The sequence below is a fragment of the Thermobia domestica genome, chromosome 18 (genome assembly GCF_964235325.1).
Source record: "Thermobia domestica chromosome 18, izTheDome1.hap1.1, whole genome shotgun sequence".
Classification (NCBI taxonomy): domain Eukaryota; kingdom Metazoa; phylum Arthropoda; class Insecta; order Zygentoma; family Lepismatidae; genus Thermobia; species Thermobia domestica.
The window spans coordinates 90236721-90259670 of record NC_137471.1 but is presented as its reverse complement, the minus strand read 5'-3'; the positions used below and the strand labels follow the sequence as shown (position 1 = coordinate 90259670).

Sequence of the window (22950 nt, the reverse complement as noted above, 5' to 3'; positions counted from 1 at the left end):
AAATAACTTTTTTTAAAAGATATTCTTATGTATGTTTGTTTTAGGACAAAAAATATTTGAGTTAATTTAAATCTTTTTAGAAACTTCTACATTAGTAACAAACAGTAACTACTAAATATAGGGAAAAAATAACCAAACTAGCTACAGTAAATAGCAGTTAAAGTTTAGTCTAAAAATATATTTGCCAGTCTTTATTTAATGTTTTAGATAAAATTAAAGGATTTTTTAAAAATTATAATCTCACATTGAATATTTATCAGCAATTACTCTCAATATTAGCTAAGATGTGCATGTGAATGGAATTGTTAAATATGCTGCTTTCTTGCAAAAATACAGAAAAACAACTCTCCCCCCCCCCCCCGAGGAGTTCACATTTCCCCCGGGTGAAAATGTCTGAATTCAACACTGGTCGTGAGTCGATTCCCGATGGGAGCTTATGTAGTTCGGCTTTCGCGTTAAGCTGTAAGATCACATTTAATGTTAAATTCGGAATCAACGTGGAAGAAATTTGGGAGTCGCAAACAGTGTTGTGGAAGACGTTCTAAGTATATTGTAATATTTTTCATTGTAAATCTTTTCCTAACTCACACGTTAATAACTTTTACAGTAAACGTATTATTTTTCTCAGCAATAGTATAAATCAAATTTAAGGCCATGAATGTTTAAATAATATATTGACATGTTCTTAGTAGAAATCGTTATAAGTAGCGTGATGAGATTATTTGGAAATTGAGACAAGGAGTCAAGTTTTGTAGATCTTAAAGTAATTAGTTACGCAGTTTATTCGAAGTAAGAGTTGCAGCGGGACGTGTCTGTTCGTTGATAATATTACGAGTTATCAGCATTTTTGCAAACCGCCAACATACAGATGATCAGAAAAATGGAAACACGTCAGATGTATGGGTTGGCAGTGGTGTCGTGGCGCCCGCAGCGCCGGACCGCTGGTGGTGGTGTGTTAGGTCGGTCTCCATACTACGTCAGGCGCAGTGGAACAGCAGTGTCCAGTGGCTGCAGCAGACGGAGGTAGTGTAAAATGGGAGACCTCTCAGATTTTCAAACAGGGCAAATTGTTGGTGCGCGGTTATGTGAAGTGAGTGTGACGGCAGTGGCTGCTGTGTTATGTGTGTCGCGGGGGACAGTGTCGAAGGTGATGACGGCCTACACAACACACGGGAAAACCACATCGGGGAAGCGGAACAGTGGGCGGAAGAAAATCATGAGTGACAGGTATTAAAGCGCATTGTCACGCAGAACCGTCGTGCCACTGCGGAGCAAGTGACGGAGGAACTCAATCAGCACCTCCCCCACCCTGTTTCGACAATCACAGTCCGCCGCGAATTACATGACATAAACTTACGGGGTCGTGTTGCATGGGCCAAACCGCTCATCAGGGACCATAACGCTTTCGCACGCCGCAACTGGTGCCGCGACCATGCAACTTGGACCGTTGAGAACTGGAAACGTGTGATATGGTAGGATGAGTCATCCTTCACCCTATTCCCAACCACGGGCCGTATTTGTGTGGAGAACGCCCAAAGAAGCTTATGATCTGCAGTGTCTCCGCCCAACTGTGAAACATGGCGGCGACTCGGTGATGCTGTGGGCCGCCATATCATGGTTTTCATTGGTCCCTGTGGTCACACTTAGCGGACGAATCACTGCCAACGATTATGTCGCAATTTTAGGAGACTACTTGCATCCTATGGTCCGGATGTTGTTCCCGGACAATGACGCCATCTTCCAGGATGATAATGCACCCATTCACACAGCTGGCGTTGTTGCAGCGCGGTTTGAGGAACATCGGGATGAAGTTCAACACCTCCCCTGGCCCGCCCAATCCCCAGATCTCAACATAATTGAACATCTGTGGTCCGTCTTGGAAACACGAATCCGGCGACGATTTCCACCTCCATCCTCTCTCACAGAACTAAGCGATGCCCTGCACGAGGGATGGTGTAAAATTCCACTTGCTACCATTCACGACCTCTATGCCTCCATCCCACGTCGCATCAAGGCTGTTCTGAAGGCGAAAGGTGGCCCGACACCATATTAATCTGGTAAGTTGCAATTTCGTTGAGGTGTTTCCATTTTTCTGATCACCATCTGTACTTCGTTATTGAATTACCAGTATCAGAAGTTTATGGCCTTACATGTACAGCACCCATTAGATATATCCTCGCTTCTTACTTTTACATAACAACACAATGTTAGTGTAAATCACACTATGAACCAATCATCACAATGTTCATACATCTGTCTGAACCCTATTTTTGACACCTGCTTTATTGATTGATTGGAAGTTGTCTTGTCTCAGTACCGAAGTTGTAGGTTGGTTCATTACTGCTATTTCAAAGCGAGTTACAATATCATCACCCTTTCTGTCTTAAGGCAAAATACAATTTGCCATCAATTATGCATCCCTCAATTTTATTATGATTCGCATTTGTAACTAAATCTTCAAATCCAATTTCTGAACTTACGTTTGCGTCCTCACTCTATAACTACCGGTTTATTATTATTATTATTATTATTATTATTATTATTATTATTATTATTATTATTATTATTAACGTTCTTCAAAATGCTGCAAAATCAGCATGGAATTGCTCACTATGCAGGGTAGCATTCAGTTATATCTGTGTACTCGACTGAAAGTTTATAGTGTACAAATCCAACTGGCTATGAATTATGAAACTATGATGCTTTGGGTATATGTATATTCATCAGTGGTTTTAACTAAGATTCGCCGATTTTACATAACTACAATGTCTCCGTTACGTACCTCGTTGCTCAGTTGCGTTGTTGTACCTTTGGCTGAAAGAATCTCTGTTTAAATTTGCCATCCCGTTGAGTGTAAGAGAACATAAACACTCAAGGTTGCCGTACACAATCATGTTTTATTTTTCTGCTGCAACAGAACCTTAATGATACTCCTAATTCAAACCCACATCCTTTTCCTTAATCGTTCCATCTAGGGCCTAAAACTTTTTTTAAGCATCTATGATCTTGTAAATTGGTGTATCACCCTATGAAATAACACTCGTTACAGTGACAGATGATCATTGGCCTGTCACTCGTTACAGTGACAGATGATTTTGGTAAATGGCTTGGGTTGAAATACTTTTTTCAGTGCCCTTAATAATATACTAGCAAAAATTAATGTTACGCGATTTTGCACCGGAATGCTGACAGATAACTGTGCAACATTTGCTTTTCGAGTGTAATCCTGTTAGCTATGGAATTACCTCATCCATACCAAATAAGCATCTTTGAATAAGTTTGAATTTTGACCAGATTGAATCTTACGAATTGATTAGTCTCTTCAGTAGCCTGATCATACATAGTTTCTCCTGACTACTTACAATGGATGCAAGTTAATATAACTCCGAGCTTATTATTATTATTATTATTATTATTATTATTATTATTATTATTATTATTATTATTCAGATTTAAAAAAAATCGTTTCAGGAGTGTTTTCTCGATTACTTCATATAATCCGACTTTACAGTTGCGCAGTTTTTTTTTCTTTTCTTTTCGGTAGTATACTCCTATTCTTTGTATTCATGTTAACTCTTAATAACGAAGTAACGTAACTTGTATTTTCATTTCTATCAGTCTTCATAGTTTATAAACATGGTCTCGTTATTATTATTGTATTACTAAGCCTTGTGCTCACATACAGTATATAATATACGGAAGCAAAGCGGGACAAAGTTATATGAATACTTTTGCAAAATTTGTTCGTAAAATCCTTCCGGTTCGCCGTGAGCAGATGCCCGATATAAAAATCATTATGAATTTTTCGATTACGCTTTGTAAAGAAAGGAGGAGGAAAAGCTCTTCAAACTGAGAACTTTTACGAAGTTAAAATTTTCTTTTATCCCTTCCAAACACTTTTGACTGCAATATTGAAGTTTTCCACGTTCCCCTATCTCAAAGGTTTCCGTCTTTCTTTTATGAAGTTTTTATTATACTACACGGGGTTACCTTTGTAATAATGTATTTATTCCTAAGATGTAGATATTCATTGTCTTATTTCTTTAATGCTATCAATAGCAACCGATAAATAAATTTTCCTCAATAAATGTCCTTAGTAAATGCAATCATGACTATTCACCTCCAATCTAACAATAGTATAGAAATTAGTAGTTTTAATAGACTGAATTCCAGTGCAAATAGTATGTTTAATTTTGTCATATATATCTTCGCAGTTGATGCAATATTTAACTGATATCGGTAAAGGTATGAGTAACTGATAGTGAATGTGTAGATATTTTGTGCCGTCTTTTCTGATGTGCTTACAAAATTCTGCTTCTGTATCATATCTGAAAGCATTTTGGTTAGTAGGATCTTACACGACTACTAAACTATGAGATTGAGATTATTTTCATATTTATTATTTATGAGTTCTAAGTATTCCAAAATTTTCTAATTAGAAATAATCGATTTAATTTCAGGCAAAAGGGAATTCTTCCTTCGTTGCCTCAGATGGAAGTGTGTGACAGCTGGCAGACTACGTTGGGCGCAGCAACGGGTTTTCTGAGAGGTGGAGGGCCAACTTGGAGAGATTTCTTGGGGGATAGAGCATGCGCAACACTATTTCCCCTATAACTTCGATAAAAGAAGAGGCTTCGCACCTGGATTTACGCACGACATATTTTTTTCTCTCTTGTGTAGCAACCACTAACTTACCTGCTGGTATATAGTGAATCTTTACCGCGAGGAATCGGCATCAAGGCACCGTACGGTAAGCTGAAAAGCCACCTGCTTTCTTTCCTACAATTTATTGTGTGCGCGTGTACTTAACCACGTGTACAGAGCTTGTATATTTTATATCCGTATGTGATTTTAAAAATGGTTAATGTTTAAGATTAGATATTTCTAGCACTCTTCCCCTCTGGTTGTTTTCAATTTCATTGTATTTTTCTTTCAATTCATTCATGTCCGATATCTCTTCTGTCTGATGTATATTGTAGAGGTGTAATCATAATTATGTAGATTTTAAGTGCTGTTCATAAGATAGTATGTTAGTATGTACACTTAGAGATATTTTACATATATTGTCGCAACATAACTAAGAATTCTGATTTTATATACAGTATATATATATATATATATATATATATATATATATTGCTCAAACGATTTAGTAGCTACGTCTTGTGTGTTTCATTTCAGTTAGTATTAATTGAATATGTTGTGTACGATCTGCAAACGATGGTTAACGTCTATAAACTAATGATACTGAAATTTAAACAATTCTTTACAAATATCACCTAACAAAGAATTAGTGTCTTAGATGAGATTTTCGTCTGTTTCCAAGTAGTGTACATTTGTAATTGTAGACGTGTTTAATCTGCGATAGTATTAGTGATATACCAATTAATCTTCTTTTACATTTGTATTTTATGAATGGGCAAATCTATGAATGTAAACCATTTAGTGAGGAAATTGTGGGAAGAAGACCTCTTTAGAAAGACAAGGAGGGAAGAAAGAGAAACATTATCTCATGCGTCATTATTAGATTGGCTTAACACTGGATAACAATAGCACATTTTTGTTTCTGCAACACTTTTTTCTCTTTTATCCATAGTTCATAAATCTACTTTTTAAGTTCTGTATATAAATTTAGAAATGCTTCGAGACGAGAAAAGCTTCTCGAGAATGGAGACGAGACGAGACAAAAACCTTATTTTGTATGCAACACTGTTGATTAGCACATTCCTTTAGTTTTAAACTGAAAAGGTACAGTACTTCTCACATATTGTGGTTTTCATTAAATGTCTTCGACAAATATTTGGTAGGACATGTTTTTCTTTCTGTAAGGAACCATGAAATTAGTCTCTTGACTCAACATCAGACAGTTCCCTTGAGTGTCATTTTCTAAGCATCTTTACTAAGTTACGCGAGTTAACGTAGGTGATCGTAAGTTAACATTTCAGAATCGAAACAATTTCTTAGTGTTACAAGGTTTCGTAAAATGTCAGATTTCAGTTTCAAGAGTTAGTAATGAATAAAACGTCAATAACATCAATAAGCGTATCCTTGCAGATATGTCATATTTCAGACTAATTTGGAGGTAGCCTTCGAATTTGCAATTGAATATTTTCTGCAACATTCAGGATTGCCTCTAAAACTTTTTACATTGTTTCATTCATATAATGCGTGATTACTTTCAGAAAGACTGATTTCTGGGTTTGGTGAATGTACTTCGCTATCCTATCGCTTTAGACTAATTAATCACTCCAATAGAAAAAAATGACAAAAATACCGCCTTGAAACTAAAAACTGGCCAAATGTCGATCTTATCTTTGGACTGTATCAAAAGGTATTCTGAATCTTACATAAACATTTTTTTCTCTTACCTCATCTCGTGGGTGACGTTTGCGAGCGTCAGACGCAGTGATGGATTACTTCTTGCTAAGCGAGGCGTGAGTTATAATCCAGCACTTTTAAAGACACGAAAAGGTCCTTGAGATCATAATTTGGCTTTATTTCCAGATTAACACAAGAGATTTTGTTTATTGTTAGTGCTTGGGAAATAGTACTTGGGATTGAAATATGTAGCTGCAAGTAGTAGTTGAAGATGGACTTAGTGGCTCAGTGGTAGGGTATTCATCTGTTTCCATACCTGATCTAAGATGATTATATGAACGTCTTGAACATTGAAGACTTTCCATTTTTTAAATATTTTTTTCACTTAACTAATTATCTCATCTCGTTTGCTTGAATTTGTCTTCCTTAACCTTCATGGGTTAAACTTGATACATGATAATACATTCAGTTTTAGACTAAGTAAATATTTTCATTGCCAAAATACTTATGAATAGGTATTGCAATTATTTGTGTGTGTGTGTGTGTGTGTGTTCATTCTTGGGTAAGTTCTTGAACTCTTTGCGTTACGTTACTTCAGACTGAAAAGTAACATTTGACTGTTGTTGTCTCATGAAAAAGTTAACATTACAATTACTTAAAATATGTGTTACTTTTACCCCTTATACAAGCAAATGACCTTTTAGGTGTTTCCTTAAGTTTGCCGAATGAACACAGGAACGGCATTAAACTTCGATTTCTTCGATTGTATGCTATCATACTTTGTCCTTAACGACAATTAGTGAAGAAAATCAAGTGATTGAGAAAAAGTGAATGGAACATTTCAGTGGATTTACACATTGCATGGACTATACCAGGGGTGAGGAATCTGCTGCCTCCTAAGGCTGTTCTGAAAAGTGTAAAGTTATACAGAGTGTCTGTCGCAACCGAGAATTTGATCGTCTATATCTTTTAAAGCAAGAACGGTAGAGAACTAATTATATTAGTAAACTTTGGCGTTGTTCATCCAGATCAATGACAAACCATAATGTTGAATTTTAGTAACTTATTTTTTTAAAAAATTCAAATTGCTGATAAACACTAGGAACAGAAAACAACTTTGTTACGGCAGTTCTTGTAGATGTTTAGTATGTATTAGCATTTATAGGATGGAATGAAAACTGCAAATTGTTTCACAGAGTTGCCAGTTGTAAAAGCTGCTTTTTACATATTCAAAATAACAACTCTTTAAAATAGAGCATTGTAGCAATAATGTTTTGGGAAAGATACTACCGCAGGTGTATCTCATTCCCGCTCATATCGAGCAATGTGATTTATCAATAAAATAATACATAGATTCTTTTTGCAAAAAACTACAATAAAGAATTAAGTACCTACAGCTACCAACCTTGACTGGAAGAAAAATATTTACATTTTGTTTTTTGGCTCATATTGGTAAACCAAACGTTATCACAAATGTCACTAAATCCTCCAACTCGTCCTCTTCGACTGCATCCTTGTCGGAGCAACACATGTCTAAAGAGGCCTTGTTACTTTACAACAACTTGTAGCTGTCATTAAAAAAAAAAAAAAAAAAAAAAAAAAAAAAAAAAAAAAAAAAACCTTGAAACCCAATCTTTCTGTTTACTGTGTACATATTAAAACTCTTGAAAGCAAGAAAGGTATTTCCACCTATGCAGTACTGCACTCTAGTGGACAGTGAACCTCCTCATTAAAAACGTGTATTTTGTTGCACTCCCCCTCTCTGTCCAAAAGAACCCGTTGTTTCGGGAGCGGCGAAACTGGTTTTTCCTTTATGTCAGCGGGAGGGCGATAGCAGGTAGCAAGCAAGACGCCCCAGAAAGTTGCACACTGTTTAACTCCTTACAAGATGGAAACAATGTTTTATGACCCTTTCAAGACTATGTATACATGGTGAAATATGGTAGGGTTTCAAGATTTTTTACGACAGCTATAAGTTCTTCTAACGTGGCAACCCCCTTTAACACTCGATTCCGCCGTTCTTGCCTCTGAAAGAGGAAATAGCACTATAGTTGACGGTTGTACAGTATATGGAAACTCAATCGTAATTAATATCCAATTAAGCTCTTAATTCCGTTGATGGCAATTCTTTGGTTTCGCAGAATGATATAACATTTTGCCATCCACTGCATAACACTGTTTATCTTCTTTTTAAACAATTTCTAAATAGAAGTTCGGCTACATTTCTAGTATTTCCACATTTTCACAGTTCTAAAAGATGGACAGTCTTCATCATAAATAATAATCTATTCGTCGTATATCTCCTTTGCTCTTTAAAGGGAGGAACCTCATCACAAGTTTCCAATCTTATTGTACACCTTTCGTTATTGCAAGGATGTTTATCTATAAAGACAAAAACATACACATAAGATCATCAAGATACCGTGCAATACATCCTGCAGGTTTCATTCAGTTCAGAGAGCAGAAACATGCTTGTTGATGCTCACTCGTATATTCTACACTCTGATCTACAGACGAAAATTACTAAATTGAAAATTGTTTAGTAAATTCATATGTATATTCTTCGAGTTTTATCCTCAGAATCAACTAACTAATGTAAGGAGTGAATTTATAATTTGAATTACAGGGAATGTTTTTTTTTTTTTCTAACGTATTACTCGAATGATACTGAATTGTTTAGTACACTCTATACAATCTGGATAGACTACTTTCACTTAACCCGTTACTGCTGACAAATCTATTCAATATTTGGCCTCTTTATCAGATTTTAGTTATTCGCATTTCATTATCTCAGGATACCGGAAGAACTAATTTTAGTTTACTACTAGTAATAGTATGTACTGTCATGGAAGGAGAAAAAGAATAATTTAATTTGGATCCATAAGGTTTCATTGTCGTTTGCATGAGTAAGACATTTTTGTTTATAAAACTGTGCGTCCGGATTTATCATTTTTTGGCTGTTGCTTTGGCGTATTAAAACTATGATAGTCATACATAAATACCTTATTTATTCTGTAACTTGTGCAATATATTCCACGCCATGTACAGCGAGCTCTTTGCGCGCAGTTCTACATATTCAAGTGTTCGAGTATTCCAATTAACTTTCGTATTATCATCATTTGTAGTAACTGTTTTGTTTTGTTCAGATTTTAATTACACACTTACTTTCTTACTTACCCAACTAACTACGGCAAATGTACATATTTTGCAAATGGAATATCAGCTCGTATCAGATTTTAAGTTTTTGTTTCAGTTTGACTGTATAATTTTAGCCACTTTAAAAAAAGGGAGTGAAGAAAAGTGTTTGAATTTTGTATTTATGCAGATTGATAGAAATCACATAGGCAAGAATAGTGACAAATCGGATGAGTCGAAAACTTAAATCTGCTCGAAAGGAATATGTTAATTAAAGCATGAAGTGAAAACTCTCAATGATGATAGTTGTGTAGATAATGAACATTAGTTTACAATAGCCTGTAATTTGAAATTGTAAAAAAGGCATAGAAGGGTTAGATAGATCAGGTGAATCAGAATGTTGATGCGATGCATTTCGTATATGAGTTACATAAAATAATTTGTGATGGACCTTATTTGCACATTTTGTTGATATTGCACTTCAAATTGATGATTCTCGGCGCAAAACGTAGAATCGAAAATGCATACACGTTCTCTGTTGTCATTTAGAAAATGTATATGGCCGTGTTAGCCCGTCACATATGAGATGACGCCTTCGGCGATCAAACTAGCTACGGAAGTAGGGAGAAAGAAAGGAATGGAAAAGGAAGAAAGCGGTCTGGGGCCATTATGTTAGGTACTATCTTGACATTTGTCGGGTGTGAATGAAGAAAACCCAAGAAAACCTCACTTAGGATATGTGGCCTGGAAAGGCTTTTACTCTTTTTTCGACCGAGTGTCTCTCCCGGGAATCGATCGCGGGACCGTTCTCACCAAAGGTGAGGGTGTTAGCGATTACGCTACGCGAGACCAAATGGACATACATTATCTGAAACTATATATTATTCTTTCCATCTGTCTAACCAATACGAAACACATTTATTATGTCTGTTATCTTATATATAAAAGAGAACGCACAAATCCTTTGTTCCCTCATCACGCTAATACGGCTGAACCAATTTCTTTCATTTTTGGGGGGTTATTAGGATTTGGACCCTAGATGGTTTTTATCATATCACTTTAATTTTTAATTACCAGTGTCTTGAGATAATTGACCATTCAAGTGTCCATAACGTACAAATCCTTTGTTAGTTCATCATAGGTAAAAATAAACGTATTTATATGCAACCCGCATGACCGTGTCACTCGGCGGGTTAACATAAATGACAGGCGATATAATGTTAACATTTAGTGCAATCTTCTATGGTTTTTATCATATCACTTGAAAGCGAAAAAGTAAAAATTATCTAAGTAACAAAGTTTATTGCGTTCCGGGGTGACCGCAGCGAAGCGGGGTGAACGCTGCTAGTAGTAAATACTGTATTACTATAGAAAACATGGTCTTTATATATATATATATATATATATATATATACTGTCGGTCAAAAGTTTCCGGACACTCGCTTCAACTTACATTTTTATGAGCTAATCAATATATACTCGATAGAGTAAGCCACCAATTTGAAATATTTTGTTTGTGTAGGTCTCAATAATGTCTCAGGAGGATAATAGACGTTTTTCGTTTTTCTAACATGTTTACAGGTAGTAAAAAAGAAAGATTATTGAATTATTGTAAAGTCGGCGATTATTTTAATTTAAAATAACGTGATGACAATCATGATATAACTTTGCCTGATCGAAGTACGGTTAAACATTAGCAGTTAATCCTTATTAGAGTCACACTGGAATATAATTCCTTGATATACAGGCCTTATCAGACCTAAATAATGTCAGGAGTTTACATTATTAGTGAACAATATTATAAGATACAGTAAGTGACGTTTTCAACCGTGTTTATGTGGATGTTTTTCCTCTTCTGAGGGTTGGTTGCCGTTATTGTTAGAAATCACGTACAGAGGTAAGATATTAAGTGACGAGGCACACGTTAGAATCATTGCGCGTCATAATATGGACTTTTCTATTCGTCAAATATCTTTCAAACTGAAATAGACCCCATCTACTTTTGGTGATTCCATCAAGCGTTTTCTGCGAAGTCGAAAGAACGTGGACAAAAATCAAACTGGAAGGTTTCGTATTACGTCACGTACGAAAGATTATATTATTGTATTGTTTAGCAAAAGAAATTTGAAACTTACTGCAGCGGAACTCGAATCAGAATTTAATCATAGTCACCCTACAAACATTTCAATTATTACTGTGAATCGATATTTGAGAGTAGCTGCACTCTGGGTAAGTGTTGCTGTGCAGAAACCATCGCAAGTTCAGTGGAAACAAGTAATAGAGGCTCTAATGGACCCTGAAGAACAAAAATTGGAAAACAAAGCAATAGAAACGCGTATTATGAACGGGTAGTCAACATTTCAAGTTTTTAGGCAACGACATCGAGTTTATGTTCAAAGATCTGTTCCAGAAAAGATGCGTCCTAACTGTGCAACCCCAATTATTAAACACGGAGGAGATTCTGTAATACTTTCAAGGTGTTTCGCAAATTCTGGTGTGGGTTGGATTCACAGAATACAAGGAAATTGGACAAAAATGGTTATCATTCCATTTTAAACAGCCATACTATTCCCTCAGAACTTGATTTGATTGGTCACAGAATCACTTTTCTGTAAGATACTGATCCGAAGGACACGTCCAAACTTTGTTCTAATTATTTTAAGAAGAAACAAACCAAAGGAGATATTTGTGTCATGAAATGGCCTCCTCAGTCTCCAGATCCTGACCCCGTCGAACTTCTCTGGTAAGAGCCTGGCAGAAGTGTACGAAAAGACTGTCCAACATCTGCTGATGATGTGTTTTGATATTCTGCAGAACGCCTGGAATAATAATTCAGATGAAAATCTTCAAAAACTTGAGCCACATGCCCCGATTGGTGAAATGAGTGATAGCGGCGAAGGGCGGTTTCTTTGACGAGAAGAACATTTAAAGAATTTGCCAATTTCCTTTGTTGGATAACGTTATTATGTTATTCTGATGTTAAAACTATCACTGTGTTCCTAAACTACCAAGTATCTTGTTCAAAATTGCATCGTATTACAAGCTAAACTTAATATTTCCCTGTTCTTTTGGTCTGTCCGGAAACTTTTGACCGTCAGTGTATGTATATATATATATATATATATATATATATATATATATATATATATATATATATATATATATATACAGGGTGGGCCATTTTAATTAATCCACAGAAATATCTGAAAAATGATAAAACATAGAAGAAATTTTTGAAATACACGTTATATATTGCTAAGGGGAAAACCAATTCCGCCAAAAGTACCCCTCTCCGCCCCCCCCCTAAATGGGGGTAACGGGGGGTAACTTTGAAATGTCAAATGGGAACATGGGTCGAGTAATACCTCGTTCGAAAGGTCTTTGAAAACTAAGTAACGCTGTACCAAAAGATGTTCCATATTGTGCACCAGTTTCAAAATGGCCGCCATGATATGGTTCGGAAACTCCAGTACCCGTAGTATGAAAACCATGGAAGGTAAATGAATGGAACAAAATTGAAATACGTAAATATCATAGGGCATATCGAATGATGTAATCCCTGTGATCCCAGTGGCCTCCCTGAAGGGGTCTTGTGGGCTAACTTCAAAATTTCAATGTCCGACCGGACAACGGTTCGGGCGTACGCTTGACCTACCCAATGCTGTTTGGAAGGCAGACTTTATGCATAGAGAATTGGTGCACTAAATTAACGCGGATGGTCACAGTTACATTTTGATTAACTATTAGTGATGAGCGCAAGAGTCTTGGTCTTGCAGTTTTTGCAAGAGTCTTGCATGCAAGACCAAGACCAAGACCAAGACCAAGACCAGGAATAGCGGTGCAAGACCAAGACCAAGACCAAGGGGTGCAAGAACAAGACCAAGACCATACTTGCAAGACCAAGACCAAGACTCTTGCGCAAGAGTGTTGCACAAGTACTGGTACTACTTGAATTTTTTTATACAATGTAAAAAAGGAGAAAATTCATTACATCTTTTACTTGAATTTTTTGACTTCAGTAAAAATGACACTGGAGTGAATGTGTTCCCAGTAGTGTTATGCAATCCGTGTGAGTCGATCTGCCCCTGTAGCATATAGCTAGAGTATATCGTTTCCTGAATTGGTTGTTCGCGTTTTCTGTAGATATTGCTCGTTTTCAAGCCATACATGTGTCATCTTGCGTCATGTAAGCTATTTTGGTGCACAAACATCGTGTGCGTGGGTTTTCTTAGGTATTTTCCGTTTCCTCCTACTTTCTTCATTCCACCATTTCAGTCGTTTTTCATCATCACCGTCTCCCTTAGCGTTGGTGCATTACTGTGCAACGTTAAACTAGATACTTCATTTCATTTCAAAGCATATTAGTGGTGTTCTTCTTCCAAAACTGAAGAGAATTGTAGTATTGAACATCAGTAATTCCGTACACCATAGGTGTCGACTACATGGGTATGGCCTTGGTTATGAGACTCAAGCATCCGTTGTAAATTTTTAATGTGTGCTCATAAAATTAATATCGAAATAACATTTTCATGACATTGACAAAAACTTAGTGCATGTGACCGCAAGTTTGATTTCATGGGCGGATGCTTATACGTTGAATAATTGTTTATTCATATAACTTTTAGCCTCCTTAGGTATACGGCACATCGGGGATTGAGCGATATAACATTACACTACAACAGTAAATCTATATTATAAAATTGAAAGTGACTATGTTTGTGACTCCTAATCTCTTGAACCACCAGCTCGAGATCGATCAAATTTTCAATATAGATCAGGTTTGGGCCTGGAATGTTATTTTTCAGTTCACTTTGAAGGAGCAATGCATGGGAGGAGGAGGAGGGGAGGTATACAAAAATCAAAATAAATAAAAATAAAAGTGACTAAGTTTCTGACAATAATTCTTGAACCACCAGACCGATCTTAATCAAATGTTTAACATGTATGAGATGCGGAACTGAAAAGTTTTTTATAGTTTCATTTTGATGGTAGAACCTAGGGGAGGAGGAGGGGAGGTATATATAAAAATAAATAAAACTTAATAACTCTTGAAACACCCGACCGATCTCGTTCAAATTTTCAACATAGATGAAGCTCAGGCCTTTCACGACTTTTATCCTTTTACTTTGACGGTGCAACATAGGGGATGGGGAGGAGGGAGATATATGTAAAAAAAAAAAAAAAAAAGTATAAGTGACTGTCTTTGTGACTTCATCACTCTTGAACCAGCCAATCGATCTTAATGAAATTTTCAACATAGATGAGGTTCGGACTTGGGGTGTTTTGCATCATATCACTTTGATAGTAGAACTAAGGGTAGGAGGAGGGGAGAGGAAGTGTACAAAAATAAATAAAACTTAATAACTCTTGAACCACCCAACCGAACTCGATCACATTTTCAACATAGATTAAGTTCGGACCTGAGATGGTTTCTGTCATATCACTTTGACGATGGAGCTTAGGGGCCGGGGAGAGGAGAGATATTTAAAAATGATCGAAAATGACCGATATTAGAGTGGAGTCTATAGTTTTGGGGGTCGCTGCGATAAACAATGACACTTCCGATAATGTTTAAATCCAAATTTAGCCCCGTAGCTTGGCGGTGGGAGAAGACATATCTAAAAATGGTCGAAAATTAATATTAGTGTCGAATTCATAGTTTTTGGGGTCACGAAAGTGAACAGTGATACTTCCGATCCCGTTTAAATGCAAATTCAGCACCGCAACTTGGGAAGGGGAAGAAGGATATATATAAAAAATATTGAAAATGACCATTATTATCAATGTCAAATTCATGGTTTTCGAGGTCATTGAGATGAACAGTGACACGTCTGATGCCGTGCCTTGCAACATGGGGGAGGAGAAGATATATAAATTTATTGAAAACGACCGATATTAGTGCCGAATCCATAGTTTTCGGTGTCTCTAAGATGAACAGTGAAGTTTCTGATATCGTTTAAACCCAAATTCAACCCCGCAACTTGGGGAGAAGAAGGGGAGAGAAATATAAAAATAATCGAAAATGACCGATATCAGAAAGCGCTTAGTAATAATGAAAAGTGACTGATTAACGAAACATATTATTATTATTATTATTATTATTATTATTATTATTATTAAATTTAACCCAACGAAGTGGGTAATTGATGCTAGTAATCCATATTCACAAGTGAGACTGATTTTATACAGTTATTTTAAATAACTTGTAGTTTGATGTCGTTATTTTGTATTTCTAATATAGGTCAAAAGTATTTATACAAATTGAGTTTATAGAAAAGACAGACAAACAGATGAGTCGTTTTTAGTTTTCACTCAAATTATTCTAAAATATTAAGTTTTGATTATAATAATTATTTTATTTTTTCTCTTTTTTGTCGATATGCAAAACATATAATCATAATAATCATCAAAGCTATTCTGCCATTATTGGCTGGTTGCTTGCTGCAACTGAGAAACCTCGATGTACGGTGGTCCTCAGCTAGTCTCTTCGTCTTAATGTAGCAATTTTCTTAATATTTTCCTTCAACTACAATTTCCTTTGCTCCCTTTCTCTCTTTCCTTTCACCATACCCTCTAGCACGTCCTCCACAGCCAATATCCCAACCAGTTCTTCTTTCTCCTCTTGTCAATATCTAAAATTCTTCTTTTTTCTCCTACTGCTAATATTTCTAACACCTTCTCATTCGTTTTCCATTCAACAAAGCTAATTCTCTCCATTTTTCTCCATGCCCAGGTTTCGAAAGTCTATAATTTTTTCCATCGCTTTTGCGTAATGTCCATGTTTCTGCCTCATTGGAATCAGTAAAACCAAATCTCAATATTTAATTATAAGTTTGTTTCACACAAAGATTAGCTAATGTGGTTGAAAAGAAAAATCTGACGCCTTTAGAGTGTAAAAATAATTTTGCATTTCATGGTATTTCAATTATCTGTACCGTTTTGATTTTCTTTCATTCCTCTCAGGGGTAGACTCCCCAGTTTCGGAACCTGTGGAGTGTTGGATCTGTTAAAAATATAAAAAGATTACGAAACGTCGTGATTTATCTTATAAGTAGCGAAGCGTGGGCACCCAATAAAAAATTAAAGGTAATCACTTAATGTTATGTTGTACACTATTATCATACTTACACGAAGATAAACTATGTTACATTTAGAAACATATATTGTATTTCCGTTACTATTGGAGCATTGTAGAATTTATTATCCCTTATATCCAGAGTAAAATTTACCTATGAAAAGCATAAGATTTTTTAAAAACAAGATTTGCAAGACTCTTGCAAGCAAGACCAAGACTGGGTGTGCAAGACCAAGACCAAGACTGGGTGTGCAAGACCAAGACCAAGACCGAAGTTTCCAGTGCAAGACCAAGACCAAGACTGGGTGTGCAAGATCAAGACCAAGACCAAGACCACCCCGGTCTTGGTCTTGGTCTTGCATTTGCTCATCACTATTAACTATTAGTATTCATGTCATATTGTGAGCTTGAGGGACGAAACGGTGTGTACGTATATCCCCGAAATGCTTTCTGAATAACCAGCACTCATTGTATAAAAGTGTCTATTTTTTTAGTCACTACAGCGTCATCCGTACAAACAAATGTTTCAACCACACCATACCTATTTGTAAAGTTAGCCTTAATTTACGAATTGAAGTAGAGTTCTCGTTTGAACTTTCACTTTACTTTCCACCCCACTCACATACAGAGCGCAGGGAGAGATTATTTTGCAGGACTTGGATTTCTCTTTATACATTATGGGAATTTTACTCTAATATTTTTATCTCTGTTGTATTATTCTCGAGCCTTGGAACGCCTCCGTGGTTTTCCTATTTAATTTTCGTTATTTTCATTTATGTCTAACCGTATTCATACTATGGGCACTAGACGTTTTCTTAGACACAGTCACCATGTCTTTGCGATCATTTTGAAAATGGTGTCTCATGTCGAAAATTTTCTTACAGAAGCTGTTTGATATTAATTTGTCTATGTAACGTGATGTTACTCGCTTCAAGCTGCTATTTGAAATTTTCAAGTTGGCCCCGGATACCTTTGAGTTGGCCCTTGGAGTCACCCCGACAACACCTCTCGATGTGCCTTACTTCAGTTAGCTACTCCAGTTTTTCTTTTGTTGATTTATCTCCAATCGCTTTCATACTACGGGTACTAAACCTTTTCTCTGACACGGATACTATGTTTCGGCGGCCTTTTGAGAACACTGCCATTTCACATCAATCGTTTTCTCCTGTAATATGTTAGATTTTGCAAGATTTATCGAACGAGGTACCACTCGACTCATGTTGCTATTTGAAATTTTGAAGTTAGCCCCCAAGACCCCTTTAGGGAGGCCACTGGGATCACAGGGACCACACCGTTCGATATGCCCTATGATATTTACGTATTTCAATTTTGTTCCATTCATTTACATTCCATGGTTTTCCCACTACGGGTACTGGAGTTTCCGAACCATATTATGGCGGCCATTTTGAAACTGGTGCACAATATGGAACATCTTTTGGACAGCGTTACTTAGTTTTCCAAGACCTTTCGAACGAGGTATTACTCGACCCATGTTCCCATTTGACATTTCAAAGTTACCCCCCGTTACCCCCATTTAGGGGGGCGGGAGGGGTACTTTTGGCGGAATTGGGTTTCCCCCTTAGCAATATATAATGTGTACTTGAAACATTTCTTCTATGTTTTATCATTTTTCAGATATTTCCGTGGATTAATTAAAATGGCCGTGGATTAATTAAATTATATATATTTAATTATTAATTAAATTATATAATACAGTGGCGGATCCAGGATCAAGGGAGGGGCTAAACCATATTTTGCCGTTTTATCGTGTAAAATAGGATTGGAGCCCATTTTATCCAGTGTATACCTAAGCGTCAAGGGGGGCTATAGCTCCCCTTGGATCCGCCACTTATAGTGTTTCAAAAGTCCCCTGACAGGCCAACTCTGTCATTATCAGAGTTACAGCGAAATGTAAGAGGGAAAACAGTCTCCAAGTATGTTGTTTCCAATCTAAGGTGAAGGAATTTTTCAAATCGGACGAGCCGTTTGGGCTGTACACTCTTTATGCGCCCCATGTTAAATAAAAATACGTTACCATTTACCTGGACCCGCAACATAAGTGAATGAAGTTACTGTTTGAAATGCGGGCTGGCCATCTACACGTTAGCATAAGAGTGTACGGATACGGATAAAAAAGTGTGTAGCAAGCACTTAGAATTGGTTGCTAAAATTAGTTTTCAGTGAAATATTATTTGAGGTTCTCGGATCCGAAATTAGCCTAACGACAAGAATTAGAAAAGCAACAATAATAAACCTTATGCATTAATGGGTTAACCGAGGTCCACCTGTATCCAACCTCCTCCCCTTAAAGGTGAATTGCTGGCGACACTGATCGTAAGTTCAGAATATGAATTGTATTACGTTTATTAAAGATGATTGTAAAGACCACAATTCAAAGTATAAGAACAAAATTTTGTAGCTATAAGGTATACAGTTTTATTATGAAAAGTTTATTCCTGCTGTTGATGTAGTGTTTGATGCTTGTAATCCTCTGTTGACTGACAATTCTCATTACTAGGAAGAGACCCTCCACTGTGTCGTCTTCCGCTCTCTGGTTCATTACCTGTTGGTGGGAATTCCACTCCCTGCATTAATGAGCGGCGTTTTAACCTTCGTCATTGAGTTGGTAGCGAGAGAAAATTAGCACTGGATGCTTTCTGCCGCTGTGCCGCGTTCTGAAATGTCATGGATTCTGCACATCAATCTCTCACTGAGCTAAGAACATTGTGCTGCATTATGATCACGTTTGTGGTAAATTCCAATGAGCTTCACTTTCAATTTGTTAAGACTAATTTTTCTGTATTTGAGCTATACAGGGTGACCCAAAAGTAGGTATACAGTACCGTACTGATCAGCTTATTGCATTTCTTATTGTAATCCATCAGGTAGACTTAGTATCTTTATTATTGTTCTTAGTGTATTTTTACTTACATCTTAAGCTCGGAAAGTCAAACCAAATAAACCCATAAACTAGAATGTTATAATTGTTCAATGCAGGGGTGTATACCTACTTTTGGACCACCCTGTATAAGAGGAACGTACTATTCAAAATGAGATTTGAACCACTACCTCGGAATTTTATCCGAGACGTAGTACGCTGTTCTAGGAATACTCGCTGTTAGCAGAATTCTGTCCACGAAGTTCTCGGAGTGAGGACCAGTATACGGCGTAATCAACGTAAAATTCTACAAAACAGATTGTCTAAAGATGAGACATATACCAATATATAGATCTTATTGAGCTGAAAAAATAATATAGTGAGTGTAAGCCCTCATGCTTAGTTTTCGAGGGGAAAAAACAACAGTAAATTTGTAAAATAAATAAATAAATAAATAAAAGTTGATGCCGAAAGAGAATTATGCTATCTTCTTGGGGTGAGATGAGACTGATACTGAAATACACTCTTAAACTCTTCATTACGAGAGTAGCAAGACAATACGTAGTTAATAAGATATAGATTAAACTTAACAATAACTCTTAAACTTTAATATCTATTAAAAGTATCACCAAAGATAAGACTCATTAGTCAATAGATCACAGACTGTCTCCGTTAACCTACACGTCATTATTGTGGGTCGTAAAACTGAAATATTTCATTTCCAACATAAGGTTATAGTTTTTTAATGGTACCACATCAGATTATTACACATTTTAAATCTGTATGTAAAACGAAAACTTACAATACCACACTTCTGCAGTATTGTAAACTAAGGACGCTAGAAAATGAAATCTTGGAAGTTTTACGTCCCACGCTTATACCGTGTGGGCTAAAGGAGACAGTGATGATGAGAAATGGGTGAAATGAAGAAAGTAGCAGGAAACGAAAGAACCCCAAAAAAACCCACACACACGGTGTTTATCCACAACAAAATCCATTTGATGCAAACTAGGATCGAACTAAGGACTCCACGCACCTGATGTGAACGCTCTAAGTTTGAGCCACCGCAGCCCTAAGTACGCTAGAACAGGGTTTCCAAGTGTGGGTCGCGATCTGTTTTTGTGGGTCACGAGATTTCCCTTTTAATTATGAAAATTTTATTTTGATGCAAAAACATCTTGTAAAGCACTATTCAGAAAATAAAAATGGAACCGGTTGTTAATGAGGTATAGAGTAAGTGGTTACTCTTGAGCTCTGCCCTGTTGTATGATCAGTAGATATGCTAGATTACGATGAAAAAAGAGTGGGTAAGTCAAAATCTGTCATGGGGTAGAACATTGCGTCGGGAATAGTGTTAGCTCTGTGTTACCATTCTATGGAAACACTATAACTCACTTTGCGCATGCGTACAATTTCGTATGATACAGTTATTGAGAAAGAACGTCAATGTGTATTTGAATAAAAGTAGGTGGGCCACAAAATACTTTTTATTATTTAATGTGGGTCGCAGTAATAAGTTTGAGAACCACTGCACTAGAATATTATAAACATAGAAAAACATCCAAAATACCGTAGCGTTGAATACTATGGTCATCATATTACATATTTCGAACAAATAAAAAGAAAGTTACAAGGAATTAAAAATTTTATTTTCTAAAGTATTTTATTCGAAAAAGTGTTGGATAAGTATTACACCCAATTGTATAAGTGCTTTTTCAATAGACATAAAGATAATGATGTTTACAGCAGTTTGATATTGCGGAGATAGGATAAAATGGTTATATATGACGTTACTTCAAATAGCGAGATTGTGGGAACTTTTTCAAACTGTCTTTGATTTACTTCGCTTCTATAACAGTACAACAATACTTTTTTGGAAGAATAATTAAAATAAGTTCTTGGTATTACCTAATTTAGCCAGTGTTTCAAACTATACCCGTATCTACCATATCTCCAGAACAGTTTGAGATATCAAATTGCAGTAAACTGTATTAAGATCTTCACATCTATTGAAAGTAGTCTGTGCAGTTGGATGAAGCAGTTACCTAAGCATTTCTTCAAAATAAAGGCTTTTGGAAAAAAGTCGAAATTTCAGTCCCTTGTATCTTTGTTCCTACTCATTCGAAATCCAACATAGTATTAGACACTAAAGTTCTTTGGATACGCATTCCCTTGTCTGTTTCGCTTGCGTTATTACCGGCACAGTAACTTAATTTTTTCTGGGGGGGGGGCAAGCATTAATATTTGAGCCTAGTGTTGTAAATAGAAAAAAGTTGATAATTTTTCAGAAATGTACGTTTTTTTAGAAAAAAATTGCTTCTGAATTTTTTTTCAAATAGTCATTTGTAATGTATCTTACGTCTATTTAAGTCTGAAGTATTTTTATGTAGGTGTAACTACCGTAAAATGCAACATGAATTAAACTCTAGATACTGAGTAGGGATGCACGCGAAACGAGACGAGAAATGGAAAAGTCTCGTCTCATCTCGCAGCCTCAAATGTTGGTCTCGTCTCGTCTCGCAAATGTGAAGTCTCGTCTCGCGTCTCGCATAAAATTTTGAGTCTCGTCTCGCGCGAGACTTTCTCGCATGGTCTCGCATATATTCTGGGTCAAAATTTTGCAATGTTATTCTATGGCTGTTAATGAATGATGTGATATTCTGTCCGAAGGCAGGTATGTGACCTAAAAGTCCATTAGCAAGGTGAATCCATGGTGATTTGTCATTGCTTTCCATGGGATGAATGTTCATAACATCCTAAGGAGACAGAACCTAGAGTTCATGGTATCCGAACTTGTATCCCCTCCGCTCCAAATTAAAAGAAAAGTTGTGCTGGAATTTGATTGCTGGACCATTAATTTTCGTCAAATTAATAGCATAATTTACAGCAAGACCAGCATAAATTGTTGCTGGATCCAACATTGTTTTCCAGCTTAGAGTTCTCCAACAATATTTTCCAGTATCCCATTCGGTCACATTTTTGCCCCGAAAAAAATGTCGCCAATGTAATTAGGATATAAAGAATATAACGTTTCCGTATATGTTTTTCTGAACTCATTGAACCAAACCCGGATCCTTTTACTATATCTATATGTAAACTTCGTCTTTATTTAACCGGATTTCAACCTTGTCTTTGCCTGCTTCTAGTCCGAGGAATACTCTAACGTCACAATATCCAAAATTGACACGGATTGTTCCCTTAGAATAGGTTTTAACTTTCTTTTCAGAAAGTTTAAACTCTCTAGCATTAAATTTGTGGAAGCAGGAGATAAAATATAAAAATACGTTACTTGTGTAGGAGAACAGTGCTGCCATCTATTGTCGCCTATCTCCCTTTACACCAACCACCAAGGAATAACGTTACTTGTGTCAACGGAGTTGTGGATAACGCAATATGTAACAATTGCGAGAATCAAAATATCCAGCAAACTATACTTGATACGAAAAAAGCTTTCTGGATCAAGTTCCAGATCATACAATTGAACTAACTGCAGTGTTGCCAGAATATCAAAACCTGAAAAGTTTTGGTTAACCCGACAGCACTG

General features: G+C 36.4%; 1 protein-coding gene across 4 annotated transcripts in view; it reads left to right on the top strand.

Annotated features, from left to right (window-relative positions):
- The window catches only part of Src64B (Tyrosine-protein kinase Src64B), a 371393-nt gene that overhangs the window by 232909 nt on the left and 115534 nt on the right, over nucleotides 1-22950 (top strand). For all 4 annotated transcript variants that reach the window (XM_081745057.1, XM_081745060.1, XM_081745058.1 and 1 more), the window contains one exon: nucleotides 4461-4750. The gene's annotated coding sequence lies outside the window, so the exon portion shown is untranslated. The remainder of the gene's footprint in view (nucleotides 1-4460; nucleotides 4751-22950) is intronic.